The sequence below is a fragment of the Globicephala melas genome, chromosome X (genome assembly GCF_963455315.2).
Source record: "Globicephala melas chromosome X, mGloMel1.2, whole genome shotgun sequence".
NCBI lineage: Eukaryota > Metazoa > Chordata > Mammalia > Artiodactyla > Delphinidae > Globicephala > Globicephala melas.
Window position 1 is genome coordinate 116,917,007 of NC_083335.1, and position 23,691 is coordinate 116,940,697.

General features: G+C 41.6%; 1 protein-coding gene and 1 non-coding gene across 4 annotated transcripts in view; one reads left to right on the plus strand and one right to left on the minus strand.

Moving 5' to 3' along the window:
- The window catches only part of MID1 (midline 1), a 649,032-nt gene that overhangs the window by 419,093 nt on the left and 206,248 nt on the right, over window positions 1-23,691 (plus strand). The gene's annotated exons all lie outside the window — the stretch shown is intronic.
- LOC115846467 (U6 spliceosomal RNA) lies at window positions 15,009-15,116 on the minus strand. Its single transcript, XR_004036903.1, has one exon. It is a non-coding gene; the product is annotated as a U6 spliceosomal RNA (small nuclear RNA).

Here is a 23,691-nt window from a genome sequence, read left to right on the forward strand (position 1 = left end):
GCCCTAATCCCAGCATGCACTCCGAGGTGCCTTACCCCACCCCCACCCTGGTGAGTCTTGTTTAGCTGACTTGTTTCCCTCAACAGATTCCCACTCTTCAAAGATTTTCTTCCAGTGTCCTTGATCACAGATGAAATGGTTCTATCTCAAAGTAGCATGCCAGACAAGGTATTTTGTGTCAGGCCCAAGAAATGTGAGAAATTTGGTCAGGCGAATGATGAATACACGAGTGTGAAGTCGAACCAGATTGTGTTCTAGAATGTTAGAATAGACCCGCTCTATCATCCCAGCCCCAGCTCTAGGTAGCAAGGTCTGTAAGCCATCCCACACCTAGGAGAGTCTTACTTCTTTTCTAAGACACTAGAGGATATTCCTTATTCCCATCCATGATCAGGAGCCCATTTCATTATTTGCCGTTTCTCATGTCAGGGAATTCCTTAAACTTAACTGAGATCCCCCATGTTGCCTCTTTAAGCCTCTTGCATCTCTGTCCGTCCGTAGTGGCGATGGAGGGCAGGTGGCCACCTTGCCTATGAAAAGCTCCTCAATGATGTCCTTAATCTTCTCTTCTCCAGACTGAATTTTTCCAGCTCCCTGAGTCGTTCCTCTCAGGCCCCTTTTCTTCAACTCTTTGATCTTCTTTGTGGCTTTGCCCCGAACTCTTGCCAAGTTTTCCACACCCCTCTTTAACTGTGGCGCTCGGAACTATAGGCAGAGCACCTTTGAAATAGTTTGAACGGCCAGATTTCTGCAGGCTGGGTAGCTAATACTTTAGTGTATCCCCATATTCAACTTACTTCTACGATCAGTGTTTGCTATTAGGTAGCTGGATAGCTTTGTTTATTCCTTTCCCATTAAAAAAAAAAATTTATTTTTGTGTTATTCTGTAACCTAGAGGGGATTTCTTCTCTGTAATATTTAATTGCAGTTTATCAAAGGCATTTTGAGTTTCAATTTCAGTTTGCAAAGCTAGAAACCACTGGTAACTCCTGCTGAGGTTCGAAGTCATTGGCAAACTCAAGTTGGGCATTACCAAATGACTCATTGTACCAACCAAGGGCTAACACCCTCAGCCCAAGCATGCCTCCTAGCTCTTGGCTTTTTGCTCTCTGCCACCCCTTCCCCCCTTCTGACCTTTGTCCCAGGACGTACTCTTTTCCTATTTCACGCTCTCTTTTTTTCTGTTTACCCATCCCTTCTTCCTCTGCTTCTCTTCCATTTTCGCTCAATACCTTCCAGCTCTCCCTGCTGGAGATGGTTCCCCAGCCGGAACGTTTGTTTACTTATCATGGTTGGGAGTGACACACTGGCTTCGCTGAAATCCAGCCACATAGCTCACAGATAGGAACAAGTCAGAAGCACCAACTGATGGATCTAATAAGAATCAAGAAGAAGGAGAAAAAATGGTCACTTCAGCCCCAGCTACCTAGCAATGCCAGCCAGGAGACTTCTGCATCCCTCTCTGGCAGACTCGTACTTGATTTGTCAGGGGCCAAGCATGTGTTTTAAATTCCAGAAGCTGTCCAAGCTTGTCTGAAAAGCCAAAGTCTGTATTGATCCCTGTCTAGAAACTTAAGAATTCTTGAGATTATAAAAGGTTTCTTCGCGCATCTTTGGAGATTTTTTTTCATAGTTGTGTGTCTGTGGGCAGGAAGCAGGTGTGAGGGCTTTTGCATGGATGTCTTTATAGCCCAAAATATCTCTTGCTATTGAAAACTACAAAACTATAAAAACAGTTCAAATATCTTCTAATTCTTCAGGAGATGAAGAAGCAAACGCCTGCACGTTGGGAGTTTCTGTTTGACTGGTTGGTTTGTTTTTATTTTTGTAGGGTAGTTGAGTTTTGTGTCAATGTGTATTTGTTGTCATCTAAAATTTTAATTTTCCTTGCCGAAAAGTAATTCACACTCTAGATGTAGACTTGATAAACACATCCTTCATTTCCTTGCTTCCCATTCTGATTCCTGATCACTTTTCTGAAATCATGGTGAGGCAAATACACTCTCCCATCTTTCAACTGGCCAGTGAAAGAAGGGACTTTGGAGTTTACTAATAACAGTCAAAACATAAGCCCTCAGAGTGACTTTGTTAGCTCAGGTTAAAAAAAGGAATTACTGGTGGGATGTAAGATGGTGCAGCCGCTTTGGAAATATTCTGGCGGCTCCTCAAAAGGTTAAACATGAAGTTAACACATGACCCAGCAATTCACTTCTAGGCATAGCCCCAAGAGGAATGGAAACATATGTCCACGCAAAAACTCGTACATAAGTGCCCATAACAGCATCATTCACAATAGCCAAAAAGTGGAAAGAACCCAAATGTCCATCAACTGATGAAGGAAGAAATAATATGTAGCAAATCCATAGGATGGAATATTACTCAGCAATAAAAAGGAACGAAGTACTGGTACATGCTACATTGCGCTGAGTAAAAGAGGCCGGTTACACAGGATCGCATGTTCTGTGATTCCATTTGTATGAAATGTCCAGATGAAGTAAATCTCCGTATAAACAGAAAGTAGATTAGTGGTTGTTAGGGGCTGGGAGTGGAAGGTGGGGGAAGTAGGGAGTGATTGGTAATGGATACAAGGTTTCTTTTATGGGAGCTGAGCCTCTTCTGTAAATTAGATTGTGCTGCTAGTTCTACAACTCTGTGGATATTCAGATAAAACCTTGACTTGTGCCCGTTAAATGAATAAACTATGGTATGTGAATTGTATGTCAGTGAAGCTGTTAGGGAAAGAAAAAGAGTTATGATACAGAGCCCAGTGTTCCAAAATGCTTTTATTTATTATAAGTTAAAAAGAGAGGGACTTCCCTGGCAGCGCAGTGTTTAAGAATCTGCCTACCAAGGCAGGGGACATGGGTTCGAGCCCTGGTCCGGGAAGATCCCACATGCCACAAAGCAACGAAGCCCGTGCACCACAACTACTGAGCCTGTGCTCTAGAGCCTGCGAGCCACAACTACTGAGCCTGTGCGCCACAACTACTGAAGCCTGCACGCCTAGAGCCCATGCTCCACAACAAGAGAAGCCACCACAATGAGAAGCCCATGCACCGCAACGAAGAGTAGCCCCCGCTCGCCGCCACTAGAGAAAGCCTGCGCGCTGCAATGAAGACCCAACACAGCCAAAAATAAATTAATTAAATTAAAAAAAAAAGATAACTAACTCCTGTTATCGTTTTAATTAAATATTTTCTCCAAGTGGCACTATTGGAGATGCCAAACAAGATAATTTAATCATGACCGTGGCCTTAGAGACTGTGGCTCAGAATGAAGTACCTTGAGCAAGGATGTGGAATCTGGTTTTGTTTTTCTTTTCATTTATTTTATTGAAGTATAGTTGTTGTGTTAATTTCTACTGTACAGCAAAGTGATTTAGTTATACGTGTATATACATTCCTTTTCATATTCTTTTTCCATTATGGTTTATTACAGGATAGTAAATACAGTTCCCTGTGCTCTACAGTAGGACCTTGTTGTCTATCCATTCTATATGTAATAATTTGCATCTGCTAATCTCAAACTCCCAGTCCATCCCTGCTCCAACCCCCTCCCCCTTGGCAACCACAAGTCTATTCTCTACGTCTGTGAGTCTGTTTCTGTTTTGTAGATAAGTTCATTTGTGTCATATTTTAGATTCCACGTATAAATGATATCGTATGGTATTTGTCTTTCTCTGTCTGACTTACGTCGCTTAGTATGATCATCTCTAGGTCCGTCCTTGTTGCTGCAAACGGCATTATTTCATTCTTGTTGACGGCTCAGTAGTATGGAGTCTGGGTTTTAATCCCCAACCTCACCTTAGCATGCCTTACAAGAGTAAGCTAGCGTTGGACCACTTTAGAAGCTAGCTGCCCATTTTCTCAGTGAGAATAATGGTAACGACCTCTAGTAAGTTCACAGAATAATATTAGGATAAAATTAGGTGTGTGCTATCATGGCCCCTTAAAGAATGCCGTGGAAAGGCAAAGACTTATTATATAACCAGCAGTATGTATTATAAATACCAAATATATGTATCTTTAATATGTTAATATTTAGGTTGAATTAGGTTATTCCTATGATTCTCTTGCTCCTGACATTGTATGATTACACACCTCCGCACACATACACAGACACACGCGGTTACACCCAAGTGAAATATGAACAGACATTTACATTAGGTATAATCTTGGTTTGTGCTATGTTTTTTTTTTTTTTTGCGGTACGCGGGCTTCTCACTGCTGTGGCCTCTCCCATTGCGGAGCACAGGCTCCGGACGCGCAGGCTCAGCGGCCACGGCCCACGGGCCCAGCCGCTCCGCGGCATGTGGGATCTTCCCGGACTGGGGCACGAACCCGTGTCCCCTGCATCGGCAGGCGGACTCTCAACCACTGCCCCACCAGGGAAGCCCCTGTGCTATCTTTTATAATCTTTTTTTTTTTTTCTCTGAACTTCACTCATGAAGAGGAGGAATGCAAAACTAGGATTTTAACTACCAAGTTTTTAAAAAGAGAACAACAAAGTTAAAGTGAGAGATCCAATGACACAACTAGGTTTATGGGAATTGTAAATACTGTTTTAATAACTACTGGAAGGACGTCTGAAGTAGTAAAAGTAAATAGAGCTCTCACTTATAATTGTTTACAGAATTCTTTTCTGAGTGAATTGAAAATGTGGAGGACATAGAATTTTTGTTGAGAAAGTTAACTTATTGTCCAAAACTCCTTCGACTCCAGAGCCCTACACAAGTGCTGGGAGTAATATGTCATATGGCTCTGTAATTGTAATTACCTAAGCTCTACTGAGACAGCACATTTTTCTACAAGTCGGAAAAATACATTTTTATTCGGTATCCAAAGTGGATTTTTGCTCTAACTGTTTTGTAGTGTGAAATAGTTTAAGACACAAAAGGTTGCAAAACTAGTACTGAGAATTCATATGTACTCTTCATGCAGCTTCCCCCAATGATAACATTCTTCGTAAGTACATAGAGTGTCAAACCCTGGAAATCGACAGTGACAGAATACCGTCAAAAGTCGATTTTCATAGTGGTAAAATTTCCCTGAGAAATTGGGCTGCAAATTATCACAGCTTGTCTCAAGTGTCACAATTGAAACTGTTTTCATTGGATCAAGCTTTTAATTATTAAAGAGTGTCATTTGATTCTTCATGTAAACAAATGTTGCCCTCAGTGGGTTTTTTTAAATTACATGTATTGAAACCCCAGATAATGGTGCATTTTAGATTACATTTGTATCCAAAAATACTATTAAGCTCCTTTTCAAAATATATTACTATTTTTTAACTCTGCATTGCTTTCAAACAACACTTAGATCATTAAATTAGATCCTCATTGTTTCCTCAGAGGTGGCAGGCATTATTAAAATGTATTCTGCATATTTTGTTTCTGTAATTATGTCTAATCAGTGTGAATTGATGCTGTACTAAAATACTTAATTAAAAACACACATTTGAGAGATAAGTGGGGAACAAAAGAGAAACTCTCCTACTTTGCTTCTAAGTGACAGAAATTGATAGAAAGTTGAAGTATTAGACAAGACCAGGAGCCTGGAAACAAAAATGTGTTAATAGGCAGAGAATGCAAATTTTCTATAGAAAGATCCTGGCCTTAAAACAAAAGCAAGGGCTTCATCATTGTGAATTCTTTTTCCCCTGCAGAATCAATTCTCAAAGATATGGAGATCTCATAAATGTCTCCAAAGACCAGTTAGCAACACCCAGCAAGTGAGGCTTTCTGAAAGAAATGCCTTCCCAGGCTGTGTAAATGCATGTGTCAAGGGGGAGAGACCCCAGCGCTGTCGTGATTGAGCAGGGCCTGCCGAGGCCCTTTCCTTTGTATCCTGATCATTTACATGACTTAAACACAACAATGTGCTCCATAGTCAATAAAACAAGACGCTTTTGCCATAGCAACAGTTTCAGAATGTGGCCCAGCTTCGGTGCTGTCCCTGAGACGGAGAAAAGTACCATAAAGGAACACTCCTTATGAATATGTTCAGAGATTTCTTTATTCCGCTAGTACTTGTTTCAGATGCCACTGGGTTTAGGTTTTATTTACGCAGCCCATCTTTCCTTTGCTCTGGGAGAACGAGCTTTGTGTGTCAAAGTTGTGGACGTGACTGAGGGGTCAGAGGGTGGGAGTATATACTTGGCTGTGTTGGAGATGGAATTCCAGAGTATCTTCGCGGAAAACTCTTAATGCTATCGAGGAAACCACGTAAAACTCAGGAATATACTATACATCCCTAAGTCGCTGGTTTCTTTGAAGATATGTAATAAACAGCCCTTTTAGCATTTGCACTTTTCAATTCTTTCTATCACGTATCAACATGTGCACATAATACCACACTCTTTAGAAAATCGTAAGGAAATAAACTCTACGCTCAGTGCTGTTGTGCAAAAGACATAGCACATGTGTTATCAAAGCTGTAATTAGGCTTCAGTGTTTTCCTTTTCTTTCAAGGTCATTTCCTGGCATGATAAAATTTTCTAGTTAAGAAAGAGCCCTCTCTTTTTTAAAAAGCAATCGTACTTGCTACAAGTTTGAGTCTAATGCAGCTGTTCTGGTAAATCTTCACTGAAGAAGGCAAATCAGAGAGGAAAAACATAATTTTAATGATCTTTTTTTTTTTTTTTTTTTTTTTTTTTTTACTATGTGACATACAGTGGGTTTTACCTTTAGGAGATAGAGAGCTTGGTTGTTTGTAAGTAGTAAATTCTTTACCTTGAGACATTCGTGCTTCTTTGGAAAGATATCCCTTCTGTGGCATATGGGTCTTGTCCCTCGTCCTCGTCTCTGTTGTCTTCGTTGCTTGCTGGGAAGTAGCCAGCCCTTAACACTGGAGCTACTTACAGTGATAGATGAGGCATTGAATCTGTGCACCTGACTCCACAGTAATCTATAAATTAGTTATGAGCTGCTAATAAAAAATCCTAAACGTCCCTGCTTCTTGGGGAGCCGCAGACCCCAGGGGTCACCAGGCAATGAAAGATCAAACTGGACTCAGCAGTGAAAACACAGTTAATGATTTACACACATCAGCATTTGACATTGGTCTAATCTGAATCAAGAGGTCCTTTGTTTGCTACGTTGCGTCACTGACTGGTGCCCTGAAGACTGTAAATTGGGGCACACTGTTGTTAGGCCAAAGGGAGGTGAACACACAGAGAGTGAGTGTGTACTCGCTCATAAAAGGTGAGCTGCGAGATCAGATTTTATGCACATGTTGGTGTCAACTAGAAAGTCACGTGGATATTGCAGTGACACATTGTCAGGAGGGTTGGAAACACAAAGATTGTGTGTGGGTGCAGAGTGGAAGGGATGACGAGTGGAGAAGCAATTATAATTCCCTTATCTCAGGCCAGTGAATTTAAATTAAATAAATTAATTTATTTAACCAGACCTGGGGAGAAGTCCTCAGGGAGAAGGCCTTCCAAGTGAAATCCCACTGGAGACGCTTCAGCGACACCAGAGAGGAGTGACTCCAGTTCACGTCTCTCGGTTACTCTGCCCTTCTCGAAACTGATTTCTCGAGCACAGCAGGGCTGGCGAGTTTCATAGCAGAAATGTCTGGCTCGATATCATAGGCATTTTACACGTTAAATTGTGCATTGGAGAATAAAGCGTGTCCTCCTAAGTCGGGATGCCTCGAATATTTAGCCTACTCCAAAGGCTGAGCAGGTTTGAGTCTTTTTGTGAACCCGGGGAAGAGGAATAATCATCTTCATTTTGTAGGTCCTCTGATTTGCAAGGCTTTTTACAGGCAAAGGGCTACCACTTGAATGCTGTGGACCTGGTGGGCCACCCCTGAACAATAGGGAAATTTCATTAAGCCGAGCAGGGGCTAATTTTGAAGCGGTTCTAATACGTTCTCTGTGAAGTAGAGAGATCTGATTTCCTATCCTCTCTGTCACGCTCGAAGGATCTCAGAATTCTTGACAAAGCAGTGACAACAATACTGGCTGCGAGCAAAGGGAGCCCTCTTCAGATGGTCAGCCTTGTCTCCCAGATGCCGAAACCACTTTTTTTCTTACACGGTTCATCATTCGGAACTATTAAGCATTTTTCTGCTCTTTGTTAGAAGAATAGGTCCAAGATTTATAGAGCAGTCTTTCCTCAGTCAGTCTGGTTGTTCACTCTGTCCCAAAAGATGAAAAGTAAACATGTTCAATATTTAATTCATATGTACCAGTAAAGACTCATCATCTTCTGGACCACACAGAATCCTTGTACAAGTTTTGGATATAATCTCTGCTTTTGTACTAATTCCAAAAAAAGTCAATGAAGTCTGAAGGCATTTGGCAAAAGAACTAAGGAATTTAACTCTGTGCTCAAAAAGTCAATGTTGCATAAATATTTGAACATAGTTATTGGAACACCCCTGGTTATCTGTTTAAGTTGTACTTTGCTCTTAGACAAAGAATCGTATCAGAGTATCATTCTCCCATAGAAATCTGCAGAGTAATGCTTGAATAGCTCCACATGCAAAGAAATTAAATTCCACAAGTTTATTGCCCTGTGGATATTGGGCAAAGAGACTGATGCCCACGTTACAGATGAAGCAGGTTATAACCCAAAGTTGCCCTTATATTCGGCCTGTTTCAGTTACTCCACTATCAGGAGAATCACCCAGACTCTTGGACAGAGGGCACATGGGGCCCAGTGGCAGCTCTTAGCCTCTTTCCCATCCCAGTGGCTGGTTCTGTTCATCATCACATCGTTGGGCTCTTTTCCCCCTAAACTGTTGCCGTCACCTCCGTAGATCCAACTCCTGTCCTTCAGGGCGTTCAGTAGGTGGCTTACTGTCTTTGTTTGGGTTCTCCTGGTTGTAGATCTTGAAACAAAATTTCAAGCGCAAGTGATTTATTTGGAGGAGAGAGACAAAGGAGGGAAGGAAACCAATAAAGACTGTGTTTCAAGTAAGTTATCACTGTGGGCACCTGAAGCTTAATCCTACTGGGGAACTCTGGGAGCCAGTGTCAAACAGACTCCTCAGAGGTATCCCAGCCAAGTGACGAGGGAGTCGGGGTATTTATATACCAACTCTGGTCATTGACTAGGTAAGGACTGCACAGGGCCAGAGGTGGGAGACTTTAATTCTGCAGTACCTCTGACCTTGCCAGAGCAAGCAAAAATTGGTCCCAGCACCAGAGAAAGCTCTCTAGCAAAGAGATATAGGGGCTGGCAGGTGTCAGCCCACCAGGCACAGAAATGGAAAGGCTTAAGGGAATACGAGTTGAGCGTTGACCTATCCAGTTCATACTATTCGGAACGCTCTTCACTGTCTATGCACCCCAAAGGCAGCCCACAGACTCCACAGGTCTCTGCAACAGCCTTGCCAATATTCTTCCACCAGAGAGAAAGAGTATTTCCTTATGGCTTGTTTTTAAAAATCATCATCTACTTCTGTTGTTTACAATTTATCATCTGGATATGAGAGCTCATGGAGATTCACCTAACTTCCCAGGCCCAGCTGTATCTCAGACAGAGGATAAACCGAAAACCAAAAGAATAAGAGCATGGGAATCTGGGCCTGATGGAACAGAACATCCAAGGAGGAAGCTGGCTGTCAGTATTTGGCAGGTGGATAGCTCTCCTCTTCGCAGGAGGAGGTCTACACAGACAAGTGAGGAGTGGTGGCAGTAGGTCCGATGATCAGTAACAGATGGAGAGTCACATCATCAAGCAGTTGGCATTGGGAAGAGCCAACAGGAAGTGGCAGGTACAGACCCTTGGCCAAGGCCACGGGAACGGGTCCAACCTGCAGGTTGTTGGGCATGGAGAGAAGGGAGGAGATGGTTCTTTGGCAACTTGTGAGGACAGAGCATAAGTGGGTAATGGCAACATGGGGGCTGGGAGGAGAAGCTTGGGGGTTAGGGGCATAGTTCGAGTCACAGAATAAACTGAATGGACAGAGCATCGAGGCACTGACACGGACACAGGAAGCCCTTTCATTTTAGTCAGGATGTCTTTTGGTTGTAAACGGCAAAAGAAAAAATCTTTTATTTTAGGGAAAGGAATGGAAAGTTTGTTTGTGTTGGGTGTGTGTGCGAGAAGAGTGTATCAGCTATCCAGTGCTGCATAACAAGCTCTCTGTAAACTTAGTGGCTTAAGACAACAATCATTAGGTCATGATTCTGTGGGCCAGCGATTACCTGGACTCAGCTGGATGATTCTTCAGGTGGTCTCACCTGGGGTCACTCATGTGTCTGTAGTCAGCTGGCAGGTCGTCTGGGGACAGGTTGGTCGGTCTAGGAAGCATCAGCTATGATGCTTGTACATGGTCTATATGATCTATGCTCTCCATGTCTCTCATCTTCTAGATGGCTGGCCTGGACCATTGCATAGTTTAACGGAAAGGTACCCAGCAGCAAGAGAGGGCAGCTCCCAAAGCACAAACACTTTTTAAGCCTCTGCCTGCTTCACGTTCGCCAGTGTCCTGTGGACCTACAAGAACTGTATAACCATGCCCAGATTCGAGGAGTGGATAGATTCTACTTTTTGATGGAATTTGTGGCCAAATTTTGCAATCTACTAGAGAAGGGCAGCTGAGGACCCACAGAATTAGGAATAGAACAGTGAAAGAATACAGCCTCTGCTTCTTATCTTTTCTATTCGTTCTCTACCCACTTCAATCTCTTGGGCCAGCTGTCTTGACAAGACAGGGGCTCTCCGGTCACTTTCAGCTCTTGGGCTCACATCCTCACTACATCATAACCTGAGAGAAAAGTGTTCTTTTCTCTTAGGCCCAATTAAGAAAATTCTGAGAATAGAGGTGACTGACCTGGCCTGCGTGTTGGGGGATGAAGATGGGTGGCTCTTTCCACAGATGGAAGCCATACAGAGCAGGCTGTCTCATGGCCCGTAGGGCAAGTCCAGGGTCTGAAGTGACTGAGTACTTACTATACTTCAGGTGTATGTTTTAAAAAAGAGGTTTGGCAAACATTGTTTCAATCTTTCCAACAACTTGTGACGGAAGTGTTATTGTTCCCATTTTGTCGAGGAGGAAATTCAGGCTCGGATTGTTAAGTAACATGGAACACATTTTGATCCAAGCCAACTGGACTCTAAAGTCAAGGTTTTCCACTACATACTGGTGTCACCCCACAAATGGACATCACTTAAGTTGAGAGGATCATATGTTACCTTCCTAAGAGGTCCTCTCTGACTTCTTGTGTAAATTACAGGCCCCACATCTTGCCGACATATTACCATATTCTGTTTCCCAATAGGGCTTATTTTCTAAGATACTATATAATTTATTTTGTTTCTTGTTTCTTATCTTTCTACCATGCTATGGCAGCACATCAAAGACAGAGATTTTGTTAGTTTATTTCACTGATGTATCCTAAGCGTCTAGAACAGTGCCGGGCACTTAGAAGGCACTTAATAAAGATTTGTTGAATGAATGAATGTATCAGAGTGAGTCTTCTGTAGCACATAGTCCTATTGTTGCCCTTGACTCTACCCCCGTGTCTACTGTGGGTTTCGGGGGTTTTATACATTTTTATATCTCCAGTGCCCTACCCGCTCTGGCATGTATAGGAGTCCCATAAATTGTTCTTAAGTAAATAACTGACTTACCCAAGAAAGGAAAAGTAGCTAGTGCTATTGGAAGGGGAAATTCTTCTCATGACAAAAGTGTTTTCCCTATTTAGGTAATATTTTCAAGGTAGAGGAAGTACATGAATAAATTTATTAGGTAGTATAAGACCAAATTCCTTTTGGTTGCTGCTATATTTATATCTACATGTAACGATAACTATATTAATGTCTATATCTACGTGCACTAAAGGTTCACTTGACCCGGCAGAAATTCCATCTTTGCTAGAACTATCTCTGCTGAGAATAACCTTTTTTTTTCATCTTCATTAGATTATAATTGCTTTACATTGTTGTGTTAGTTTCTGCTGTACAACAAAGTGAATCAGCTATATGTGTACCTATATCCCCTCCCTCTCAGGACTCCCTCTTACCCTCCCCGAGAATAATCTTTTTCTCTTCTCAAACTCTGTATATAAAACATGCTCTCCATAAATATTCATTGTCTGAATGACCGTAGAAATGATACACAGATCTTTATAATGCTTCACTAAGGAGTGTGGTTAATTGAAGCTAAAGAACAGTCTCTTAAGATACTGGTAGAATTTTCTGTTATTCAAGGAGAATGCTTGGCAGGGACGACTTACACAACAGACATTTTTTGATAAATTTCTTTCGCATTCCCATGGAGGAAAACCTTAAAAGGTATGGCTAGGAATGATAGTAGATTTTGGCAGAAGGCCTTAAAACTTTATCACTGTCTTTTTTAACCTCCATCAACAAAATAATTAAATTTTGTTATGTTTTCACATTGGGGGGAATTTTCTGATAATTTCCTTTTTCATGTTTCAATTCGTGGATTTTTCATTGGAAAAACAATGTTTCCCTTTTTTTTTTCTAAATTTATTTATTTGGGGCTGTGTTGGGTCTTCACTGCTGCACATGGGCTTTCTCTAGTTGTGGCGAGCCGGGGTTACTCTTTGTTGTGGTGCGTGGGCTGCTCATTGCAGTGGCTTCTCTTGTTGTGGAGCACAGGCTCTAGGCACGCAGGCTTCAGTAGTTGTGCCACACGGGCTCAGTAGTTGTGGCTCGTGGGCTCTAGAGCACAGGCTCAGTAGTTGTGGTGCATGGGCTTAGTTGCTCCACGACATGTGGGATGTTCCCTGACCAGGGCTCGAACCCATGTCCCCTGCATTGGCAGGCGGATTCTTAACCGCTGCGCCACTAGGGAAGCCCTGTTTTCCTTTTTTTCTTTAAAAAAAATGTAGGTTTCTATTTCTACCTTTTTGGTCGATGATATAAAAGAAAGGTTAAGGCAGGTATAGACCTTGTCTTCCATTGTTAAGAGCAAATATTTTCTGAGAAATGTGCTGTGCTGATTTTTGCATTAACAATGCCTAGTGCCGGGCTTCCTTGGCGGTGCAGTGCTTAAGAATCCACCTGCCACTGCAGGGGACATGAGTTCGAGCCCTGGTCCTGGAGGAGCCCACATGCCGCGGAGCAACTAATCCCCTGTGCCACAACTACTGACCCTGAGCTCTAGAGCCCACGATCCACAGCTACTGAAGCCTGTGTGCCTACAGCCCGTGCTCTACAACAAGAGAAGCCACCACAATGAGAAACCCACGCACCGCAACGAAGAGTAGCCCCGGCTCGCTGCAACTAGAGAAAGCCCACACGCAGCAAGGAAGACCCAACGCAGCCAAAAATAAATAAAATAAAATAAAAAATAAATAAATTTATAAACAAACAAAAACCAATGCCTAGTGCTGAAAATATGTTCTAGAGAGAATTTTGGTTATTGCCCAGAGTTGATTTCTAAGTCAGAAGGCAGAAATAAAACACAAGAATTAGTGAATCGGTCTTGCCTAAGTTAACTTAGAGTTGAAACTACTTAGTGCCTTAATTAAGCTTACATTTTATTCATTAATTTATACATTTGAAGGGTAATATCTAAGGCTGGGGAAACAGCTCGTACTTTGAAGTACAGATTCAAGGGACAGGAGGTAACCTCACTGTGAAAAGAACACATAAAACCAAGGGACCTGGCAGGCCGGGGGCGAAGCCGGAAGCTGAGGGCAGTAAAGGGTTCACGCCTCCCTCAGCAAGTCTTACTGAGCACCAGCAATATATCCAGCTCTATTCTGAATGCTGAGGCTACAGAAGTCAATGAAACAAGTCCCTGTCCTCATTCGGCTTATATTCTAATATAGAGAGACGGACAATAAACCAACGAGGGTCTAATATGTCAGGTAGTGAGAGATGCTGTGAAGACACAGCTGCAGAAAGAGAGAGGAGTGAGGAAGTTGTCTTGTCATATGAAGCGTCTTGGAAAAGATAACAGTTGAGCAGAGACCCGAAAGAAGTGCAAAGCATGCTGTTCTCCTGGGGGAGAGAATCCCAGGCAGAGAGAAGAGCAAGTGCGAAGGCCCTGACACGGGAGCATGAGGCGTGTGTCGTGGATTGCCAGGCAATGACCTTTTAGAGGCTTGTAGGTGTCGCGTGACCTTTGGCTTTTACTCGTGTGCAAGTGGGAGCCGTTGAAGAGTTTTGAGCAGAGGAGTTCAAAAGAACGACAGCTTTAAATAGGCTGGGGAGGGGGCGCAGGCCGAATGCACGGTAGAAGCAGGCACGCCTTAGGAGCTACAGCAGGAATGCAATCAAAAGATGGGGGTGGCTTGGACCAGAGCAGTGGGATATGGTGAGAGGTCGTCAGATTCTAGGTGAGACTGACAGAATTTCCCTTTGAATTGGATGTCAGATTTGAGAGAAAGAAACAAACCGTGGATAACTACAAAGATTTTGGTCTGAGCGTCTGGCTGTGTTCATGGCTGGCTCTAAACTGCTCAGTTGCTTTTAGGGATGTCACATGTTTAAAGGGCCAGAGATGGAACAGATAGGAGCAAATGTGTACGGATTAGGCTAGTCACAGTATTCAAATCCAACAACGTGAAATGAATAGAATATCAGTCCTACCATTAAACTAAGTGCGAAAAGGAAGAAATGTAGCTTGGCAGCCATGGGATCACTACTGCAGTATTTTTTTATTAATTTTTATTGGAGTATAGTTGCTTTACAGTGTTGCGTTAGTTTCTGCTGTACAGCAAAGTGAATCAGCTATACGTATACATATATCCCCTCTTTTTTAGATTTCCTTCCCATTTAGGTCACCACAGAGCACTGAGTAGAGTTCCCTGTGCTATACAGCAGGTTCTCATTAGTTATCTATTTTATACATAGTAATGTATATATGTCAATACCAATCTCCCAGTCCATCCCACTCCCCCCTTCTCCCCCTGGTATCCATACGTCCGTTCTCTACATCTGTTTCTCTATTTCTGCTTTGCAAATATTTGTATCATTTTTCTAGATTCCACATATAAGCAATATTATATGATATTTGTTTTTCCCTTTCTTACGTACTTCACTCTGTATGGCAGTCTCTAGGTCCATCCACGTAAAAAATATGGAACACTTCACAAATCTGCGTGTCATCCTTGCACAGGGGCCATGCTAATCTTCCCTGTATCATTCCAGGTTTTAGTATATGTGCTGCCGAAGCAAGCACCACAGTATCATTTAGTTTTTACTCAAGCTATAGAACAACTGGAGCTAAGAAAAACAAAAGATCACGTGGGGACATAAAAACAGACCATATGAGAACAAGTTGGCTAATTGTAGGAGTAGCCCCAAAACAAAAGTGAACCAAGAAGCATGACGACTATCTTTGAATATCTGTAGGGCTGTTGTACAAAAGCAGAATTAAACTTAGTCAATACGACTCAAGTTTAAGCTGGGTCCTATAGGGAGAAGCTCCTGCAAGAAGCACTTTAGCTCAATGGAAGGATAGCTTTCCTTAACAGACACAGCTAGTGCCCTCAAAGATCTGTGAGCTCATCTCCAGCCTTGGGACCCTGATACGCTATATGTCCTAGCCTGCCAGCCAGCCAGGTGCAGAAGACCCAGGGGAAAATTCTGAGACCCTAGAAGATGGTGGTTGGGAGCCTGGGTGCGTGAGAGGAATCGGGACAGCAACTCCATGTTGGACTGTGATATGAGCATGAACTAAATCCTTATTGTGTCCAGCCATGGAGAATTGGGGGTCTTTTGTTGTAGCAGCTAGATTTACTTACCCTGACAGTATATCTTCTAACTTATAGAGCTGCCCAACTGTAGAAGGGATTGCAAGGAAGGGAATGAGTTTCCTGTCCCTGGATGTGTTCGAACACGCTCACTTAGATGTGAAACTCTTGAGGCAAAAATCAAGCTGGAGATAAGTGACTTGAGCAAATAACTTGAGCAAATAGTGCTTTTGAAAATTTTCCACTAAAGTATCCCTATCAGCACAGAGGTTTCACTCCCTAGTGGCAGTGGGTTTAGTTTCCAGTGAACTTTCTTTGACATCTTTTGTTTTCATAATCTTATCTTAAACATGTATGCAGTCTCTGTATTTTTCTGTTTCTTTTAATATATATCAGTTTATTTTACTATACATTTTTAAAAGTTATGAAGGGCATACTATTACTGAAGAGGACCATTTCTTTTCAATCTTCCAGTGAGGTGGACCCTTTAGGATTAAGTGTTCAAAAATTACTATTTTCAAAGTCAAGCTATATCGAAATCAGTCAATTCATATTTACGCCCTGTTTCAAGTGAAATGCAAAACCAAATTCGAATGAGAATGTACATTGCATTTCATTAAGCTAAAAATTTTAAATCATTTTCTATGTTAATCGTATTCCACATTACATGGTTCACATTAAAAAATTGTAATGCCAGCTAGAGTTCTTTGGGAAATGCTGGAGACTTCTTTATCTTTTAGGTACCATATATAGAAATTATTTCCATGGCATTTTTTTACTTAGATGGATATAAACTGTAATTCTGTTATTGTGCCTGCTTACAAAAAGAAGAAGTTGGTATAAACATGATACAACTCGTAAAACGAAAACTATGTTGCCATTAGCAGGCACACACATTTACTTGCTTATATCTCGTGGTAAATGTGATTCAACTACAAGGAGAGGTGGATTTCTCCTTTGGCATTTTCTCACAACCCCACATCTTCCTTTAAAACCAGCCAGACCAGACAGAGTGGAAATGCAGAGTGTGTGTTACAAGCTGCAGGAGAAGATAAGCTGTCTAGGCTGTGCTTGAGAAAAGGAAAAAAAAATGTATGTGCCTAAGGACATCATTTTCTTTACGGGCATTCTTCCTAGTGGATGTTTAGGTATAAATAATACCACTTATATGCACCTACTTAGAGGGGTAGCTGCTTTGCTTCCCTGGGAAGAATTTGTCCGTGGATTTTGCAAACTTTATCTGATATTTTTAAAGCCATTTCCCCATATTTAATTTTGTATAGATTTTGAGCTAGCTTTCTTAATTATTAACTTGCCTTTCATTTTTTTTTACATTCTTTTTTTTTTTTTTTTTCTGTGGTATGAGAGCCTCTCACTGCTGTGGCCTCTCCCGTTGTGGAGCACAGGCTCCGGACGCGCAGGCTCAGCGGCCATGGCTTACGGGCCCAGCCGCTCCGCGGCATGTGGGATCCTCCCGGACCGGGGCACGAACCCGTGTCCCCTGCATCGGCAGGCGGACTCTCAACCACTGCGCCACCAGGGAAGCCCCTTGCCTTTCATTTTTAAATGGAAAATAGAAAACATGAGTGAAAGGAGATCATCGTAAGTTTAAGTAAATCTTGTTAGATATTTTAATAAAATAAAAGTATTCAATGTCCATCTAGTGGCCAATATGAAGACTTGGTCTCGTGCCTTGAAATTCAACAGTAATATGACACTGGGAGAGCCAGCAGGAGGATCACGTGGGATATTAACAGGAGTCAGGCCACAGGCGGATTGCATCACTTTTTCGCACAACATAGAATTCAGTCACATGATTGAGACCTATTCATGTGGGCAACTGGGGAAAAATGGTCTTCCTGTGTGTCCAGGAAGAAAAACAAAATATAACACGATTTGGTGGCCATATAGCAATCTGCCATACCGGATTTCTCACGTATGATGCAACAGTTAACAATAATTAGTGGATTCGTACTGTGCCCTTAACCATCTCCGTGACGTAGACATACGTTGGATTCTATTTTACAGATGAGGAGGTTGAAGATCAGATTGGTTAAGGGCTTTTCTTTCTCTGAATCACTCATCGTATCCTCTTATTGGTCTGAAATGAATTCTCTTTCTTACAGTAGTAAATTTGGCTTGTGGTTAGTGAACATTTCAAAGTACCATAACTCAGCTTTTCAGATTGCATGGCTTTAGTTGGGCACTTTGGGTGGCTTGAACAACAGAGATTTTCTTTTTTTTTTTTTTTGCGGTACGCGGGCCTCTCACTGTTGTGGCCCCTCCCGTTGCGGAGCACAGGCTCCGGACGCGCAGGCTCAGCGGCCATGGCTCACGGGCCCAGCCGCTCCGCGGCATGTGGGATCTTCCCGGACCGGGGCACGAACCCGCGTCCCCTGCGTCGGCAGGCGGACTCTCAACCACTGCGCCACCAGGGAAGCCCTCTTCTTGTTTTTTTAAAAAATCTCTCACACACAAATTCAAGCACAGTTCAAGGATTGATTAATTTCTTGGCATGACAGTGTCATCAAGAATCCTGATGTGTCTCAGTTTTCCATTCTGCATCCTCACTAGGTAGCCTTACATCAGCAAGTGGTTGGAAGATGGTTGCCCTAGCTCCAGGCATCACCTCCTCACTCCCCCGTATCCAAAGGCAGGAAGTAGAGTTACTCTTCGCACGCCCCCCCTTTTTGTGGCTTTGACAGTTCCACATCATCACGTGGAGTTGAGGAGAGCACACCTCCCTGAATGTATTGCTGCCCCAGACCTGACAAAACTTGGGGGAGGGTGCTGTTAGCCAAGATTAAGGGGCAATGGCTATAGGACGGTCAACTACAAGTGTCTTCCAGGTACAGTCTTGCCTCTAATAAGTATTAGAAATGAGAGATATAATGAGAAATGCTAGAGCATGGGTTTGAATCAAAGGACTTAGGAAATTATTTTATTCAACCCTTACTTTACAGATGGATAAACTGAGTCCCAAACAGGTTAACTGGTTTTACCAGCTTACACAGCTAGATAAGGGTAGAGGTAGGACTAAAAGTGAATTTTCTGATGGCCAGTTTAGTGTATATCTATACATATCATTGCTTAATAGCCAGTAGACTATTGATCACAATATTATGATACATTGTACTTGCTTACTTGGTTTTTGGGTTTTGGTTTTCAACTTGTCAAGGGAAAAGAGCCTCTTATTGAGCTTTGAATCTCCAGTGGGAAGCACAATGTCCTATATTCAAGAATAGTAGGGGGGAGGGATAAAGTAGGAATTTGAGATTAACATATACACACTACTATATATAAAATATGTAAACAATAAGGACCTACTGTATAGCACAGGGAACTCTACTCAATATTCTGTAATAACCTATATGGGAAAAGAATCTGAAAAAGAATAGATAGATAGATAGATAGATTGGTTGATCTGAATCACTTTGCTGAATACCTGAAACTAGCACAATATTTTAAATCAACTACACTTACGTAAAAAAGAAAAGAATAGTAGAGTTCATGTTTGTACCCTATTTAATGATTGGTGGTATTTAATTCTTACCTTAACCCCTAGAGGTACATGAAAAAACTGAAGCAGTTTTGGGACTTACCCAAAGTTACATGGTCATTGAGGCATTGTAACAAAAGCATAGCTACAAAAGCATATGCTCAAATATACAATAGAGGGAAAGCCTCAGAGAAATCTTTTTTTATGCTGCTGATAAGTACATGTATGAAATCTTAGAAATGCCGTTGGCAGTGGACTCTCATATTCTTCTGCCGGAGGTGAAGGTAAAAATAAAACATAACTGGAATAGTTAGAACCTGTGGCTGGAGATTACTGAGGAATTTTGTTCAATACTTTTTCAGAAAGATGAGAGGCACACAGTTGTGTGTACAAGGTGAAAGGAAAACTAACTTTTGACAATGGGAGGAGATCCCTAAAATGAGGAATGAAGAACACGGCTGAGTCATTTGTGATAATTCTGCTTTTCTTTTACCTGCACAGAAGACCATTCTGCTGCTCAGTGATTTCATCCAGGACCACATTTGAATGGCACTGACTGTAGTTGCCATAGTTACCTGCACAAAGGGACAGGATTGTCGTGCTGAGGTTCACTACATGCTTTGGACACATGGAATCAGATGCCTCCTTAAGCCTACAACCACCGCCCCCCCCCCCCCCCGCCAAATTATAACCTGTTTCTTTTTGGTAACATGGGTACTAAATGCGTTTGATTCATCCATTTCCAATTTATCATCTGTTACCTTTCGGGTTTAAGGTTTTCTAAAAAAAAAGTAGCACTTTTTTTTTTAAATATTTGTTATCGCTTAATTTTTTTCCTTCTAGTTTTATTGAGATATAATTCACATACAAGTTTTAAGTTTAAGTTACACAGCGTAATTATTTGACTTACATACATCATGGAATTATTGCCAAAGGAATTTTAGTGAACAACCCATCATCTAAAGTAAAAAAAAAAAGAAAAGAAAAAATGTTTTCCTTGTAATGAGAACTCTTAGGATTAAGAGTTCTTATCTTATCTTTTTTATTTATTTATTTATTTATTTTATACAGCAGGTTCTTATTAGTCATCCATTTTATTTATTTATTTATTTATTTATTTATTTTATACAGCAGGTTCTTATTAGTCATCCACTTTATACACATCAGTGTATCCATGTCAATCCCAATCTCCCAATTCATCACACCACCATCCCCACACCCCCGCCACTTTCCCCCCTTGGTGTCCATACGTTTCTTCTCTACATCTGTGTCTCAATTTCTTCCCTGCAAACCGGTTCATCTGTACCATTTTTCTACGTTCCACATATATGTGTTAATGTACGATATTTGTTTTTCTCTTTCGGACTTACTTCACTCTGTAGGATAGCCTCTGGATTCATCCATGTATCTACAAATGACCCAATTTCGTTCCTCTTTATGGCTGAGTAATATTCCATCGTATATATGAACCACATCTTCTTTATCCATTCATCTGTCGATGGGCATTTAGGTTGCTTCCATGACCTGGCTATCGTAAATAGTGCTGTGACGAACATTGGGGTGCATGTGTCTTTTTGAATTATGGTTTTCTCAGGGTATATGCCCAGTAGTGGGATTGCTGGATCATATGGTAATTCTATTTTTAGTTTTTTGAGGAACCTCCGTACTGTTCTCCATAGTGGCTGTATCAATTTACATTCCCACCAACAGTGCAAGAGCGTTCCCTTTTCTCCACACCCTCTCCAGCATTTGTTGTTTGTAGATTTTCTGATGATGCCCAGTCTAACTGGTGTGAGGTGATACCTCATTTGCACTTCTCTAATAATTAGTGATGTTGAGCAGCTTTTCATGTGCTTCTTGGCCATCTGTATGTCTTCTTTGGAGAAATGTCTATTTAGGTCTTCCGCCCATTTTTGTTTTTTTTTTGTTTTTTTTTTTGCGGTACGCGGGCTTCTCACTGTTGTGGCCTCTCCCATTGCGGAGCACAGGCTCCGGACGCGCAGGCTCAGCGGCCATGGCTCACGGGCCCAGCCGCTCCGCGGCATGTGGGATCCTCCCGGACCGGGGCACGAACCCGCTTCCCCTGCATCGGCAGGCGGACTCTCAACCACGGCGCCACCAGGGAAGCCCTTCCGCCCATTTTTGAATTGGGTTGTTTGTTTTTTTAATATTGAGCTGCATGAGCTGTTTATATATTTTAGAGATTAATCCTTTGTCCATTGATTCATTTGCAAACATTTTCTCCCATTCTTAGGGTTGTCTTTTCGTCTTGTTTATAGTTTCCTTTGCTGTGCAAAAGCACTGAAGTTTCATTAGGTCGCATTTGTTTATTTTTGTTTTTATTTCCATTACTCTAGGAGGTGGATCAAAAAAGATCTTGCTGGGCTTCCCTGGTGGCACAGTGGTTGAGAGTCTGCCTGCTGATGCAGGGGACATGGGTTTGTGCCCCGGTCTGGGAAGATCCCACATGCCGTGGAGCGGCTAGGCCCATGAGCCATGGCTGCTGAGCCTGCGTGTCCGGAGCCTGTGCTCTGCAACGGGAGAGGCCACAACAGTGAGAGGCCCGCGTACCAAAAAAAAAAAAAAAAAAAAAGATCTTGCTGTGATTTATGTCAAACAGTGTTCTTCCTATGTTTTCCTCTAAGAGTTTTATAGTGTCCGGTCTTACATTTAGGTCTCTAATCCATTTTGAGTTTATTTTTGTGTATGGTGTTAGGGAGTGTTCTAATTTCATTCTTTTACATGTAGCTGCCCAGTTTTCCCAGAATCACTTATTGAAGAGACTGTCTTTTCGCCGTTTTATATCCTTGCCTCCTTTGTCATAGATTAGTTGACCATAGGTGCGTGGGTTTATCTCTGGGCTTTCTAACTCGTTCCATTGATCTATGTTTCTGTTTTTGTGCCAGTACCATATTGTCTTGATTACTGTAGCTTTAGAGTATAGTCTGAAGTCAGGGATTCTGATTCTTCCAGCTCCGTTTTTTTCCCTCTAGGCTGCTTTGGCTATTCGGGGTCTTGTGTGTCTCCATACAAATTTTAAGACTTTTTGTTCTAGTTCCGTAAAAAGTACCATTGGTAATTTGATAGGGATTGCATTGAATCTGTAGATTGCTTTGGGTAGTAGAGTCATTTTCACAGTACTGATTCTTCCAATCCAAGAACATGGTATATCTCTCCATCTGTTGGTATCATCTTTAATTTCTTTCATCAGTGTCTTGTAGTTTTCTGCATACAGGTCTTTTGTCTCCCTAGGTAGGTTCATTCCTGGGTACTTTATTCTTTTTGTTGCAGTGGTATATGGGAGTGTTTCCTTAATTTCTCTTTCAGATATTTCATCACTAGTGTATAGGAATGCAAGAGATTTCTGTGCATTAATTTTGTATCCTGCAACTTTACCAAATTCATTGATTAGCTCTAGTAGTTTTCTGGTGGCATCTTTAGGATTCTCTATGTATAGTATCGTTTCATTTGCAAACAGTGCCAGTTTTACTTCTTCTTTTCCAATTTGTATTCCTTTTATTTGTTTTTCTTCACTGATTGCCGTGGCTAGGACTTCCAAAGCTATGTTGAATAATAGTGGTGAGAGTGGACATCCTTGTCTCGTTCCTGATCTTAGAGGAAATGCTTTCAGTTTTTCACCATTGAGAATGATGTTTGCTGTGGGTTTGTCATATTTGGCCTTTATTATGTTGAGGAAGGTTCCCTCTATGCCCACTTTCTGGAGAGTTTTTATCATAAATCGGTGTTGAATTTTGTCCAAAGCTTTCTCTGCATCTATTGAGATGATCATATGGTTTTTCTTCTTCAATTTGTTAATATGGTGTATCACATTGATTGATTTGCGTATATTGAAGTATCCTTTCATTCCTGGGATAAATTCCACTTGGTCATCGTGTATGATCCTTCTAACATGTTGTTGGATTCTGTTTGCTAGTATTTTGTTGAGGATTTTTGCATCTATATTCGTGAGTGATATTGGTCTGTAATTTTCTTTTTTTTTGTAGTATCTTTGTCTGGTTTTGTTATCAGGGTGATGGTGTCCTCATAGAATGAGTATGGGAGTGTTCCTTCCTCTGCAATTTTTTGGAAGAGTTTGAGAAAGATGGGTGTTAGCTCTTCTCTAAATGTTTGATAGAATTCACCTGTGAAGCCATCTGGTCCTGGACTTTTGTTTATTGGAAGATTTTTAATCACAGTTTCAATTTCAGTGCTTGTGATTGGTCTGTTCATATTTTCTATTTCTTCCTGGTTTAGTCTTGGAAGGTTATACCTTTCTAAGAATGTGTCCATTTCTTCCAGGTTGTCCATTTTATTGGCATAGAGTTGCTTGTAGTAGTCTCTTAGGATGCTTTGTATTTCTGTGGTGTCTATTGTAACTTCTCCTTTTTCATTTCTAAGTTTATTGATTTGAGTCCTCTCCCTCATTTTCTTGATAAATCTGGCTAATGGTTTATCAATTTTGTTTATCTTCTCAAAAAACCAGCTTTTAGTTTTATTGATCTTTGCTATTCTTTTCTTTGTTTCTATTTTGTTTATTTCTGCTCTGATCTTTATGATTTTTC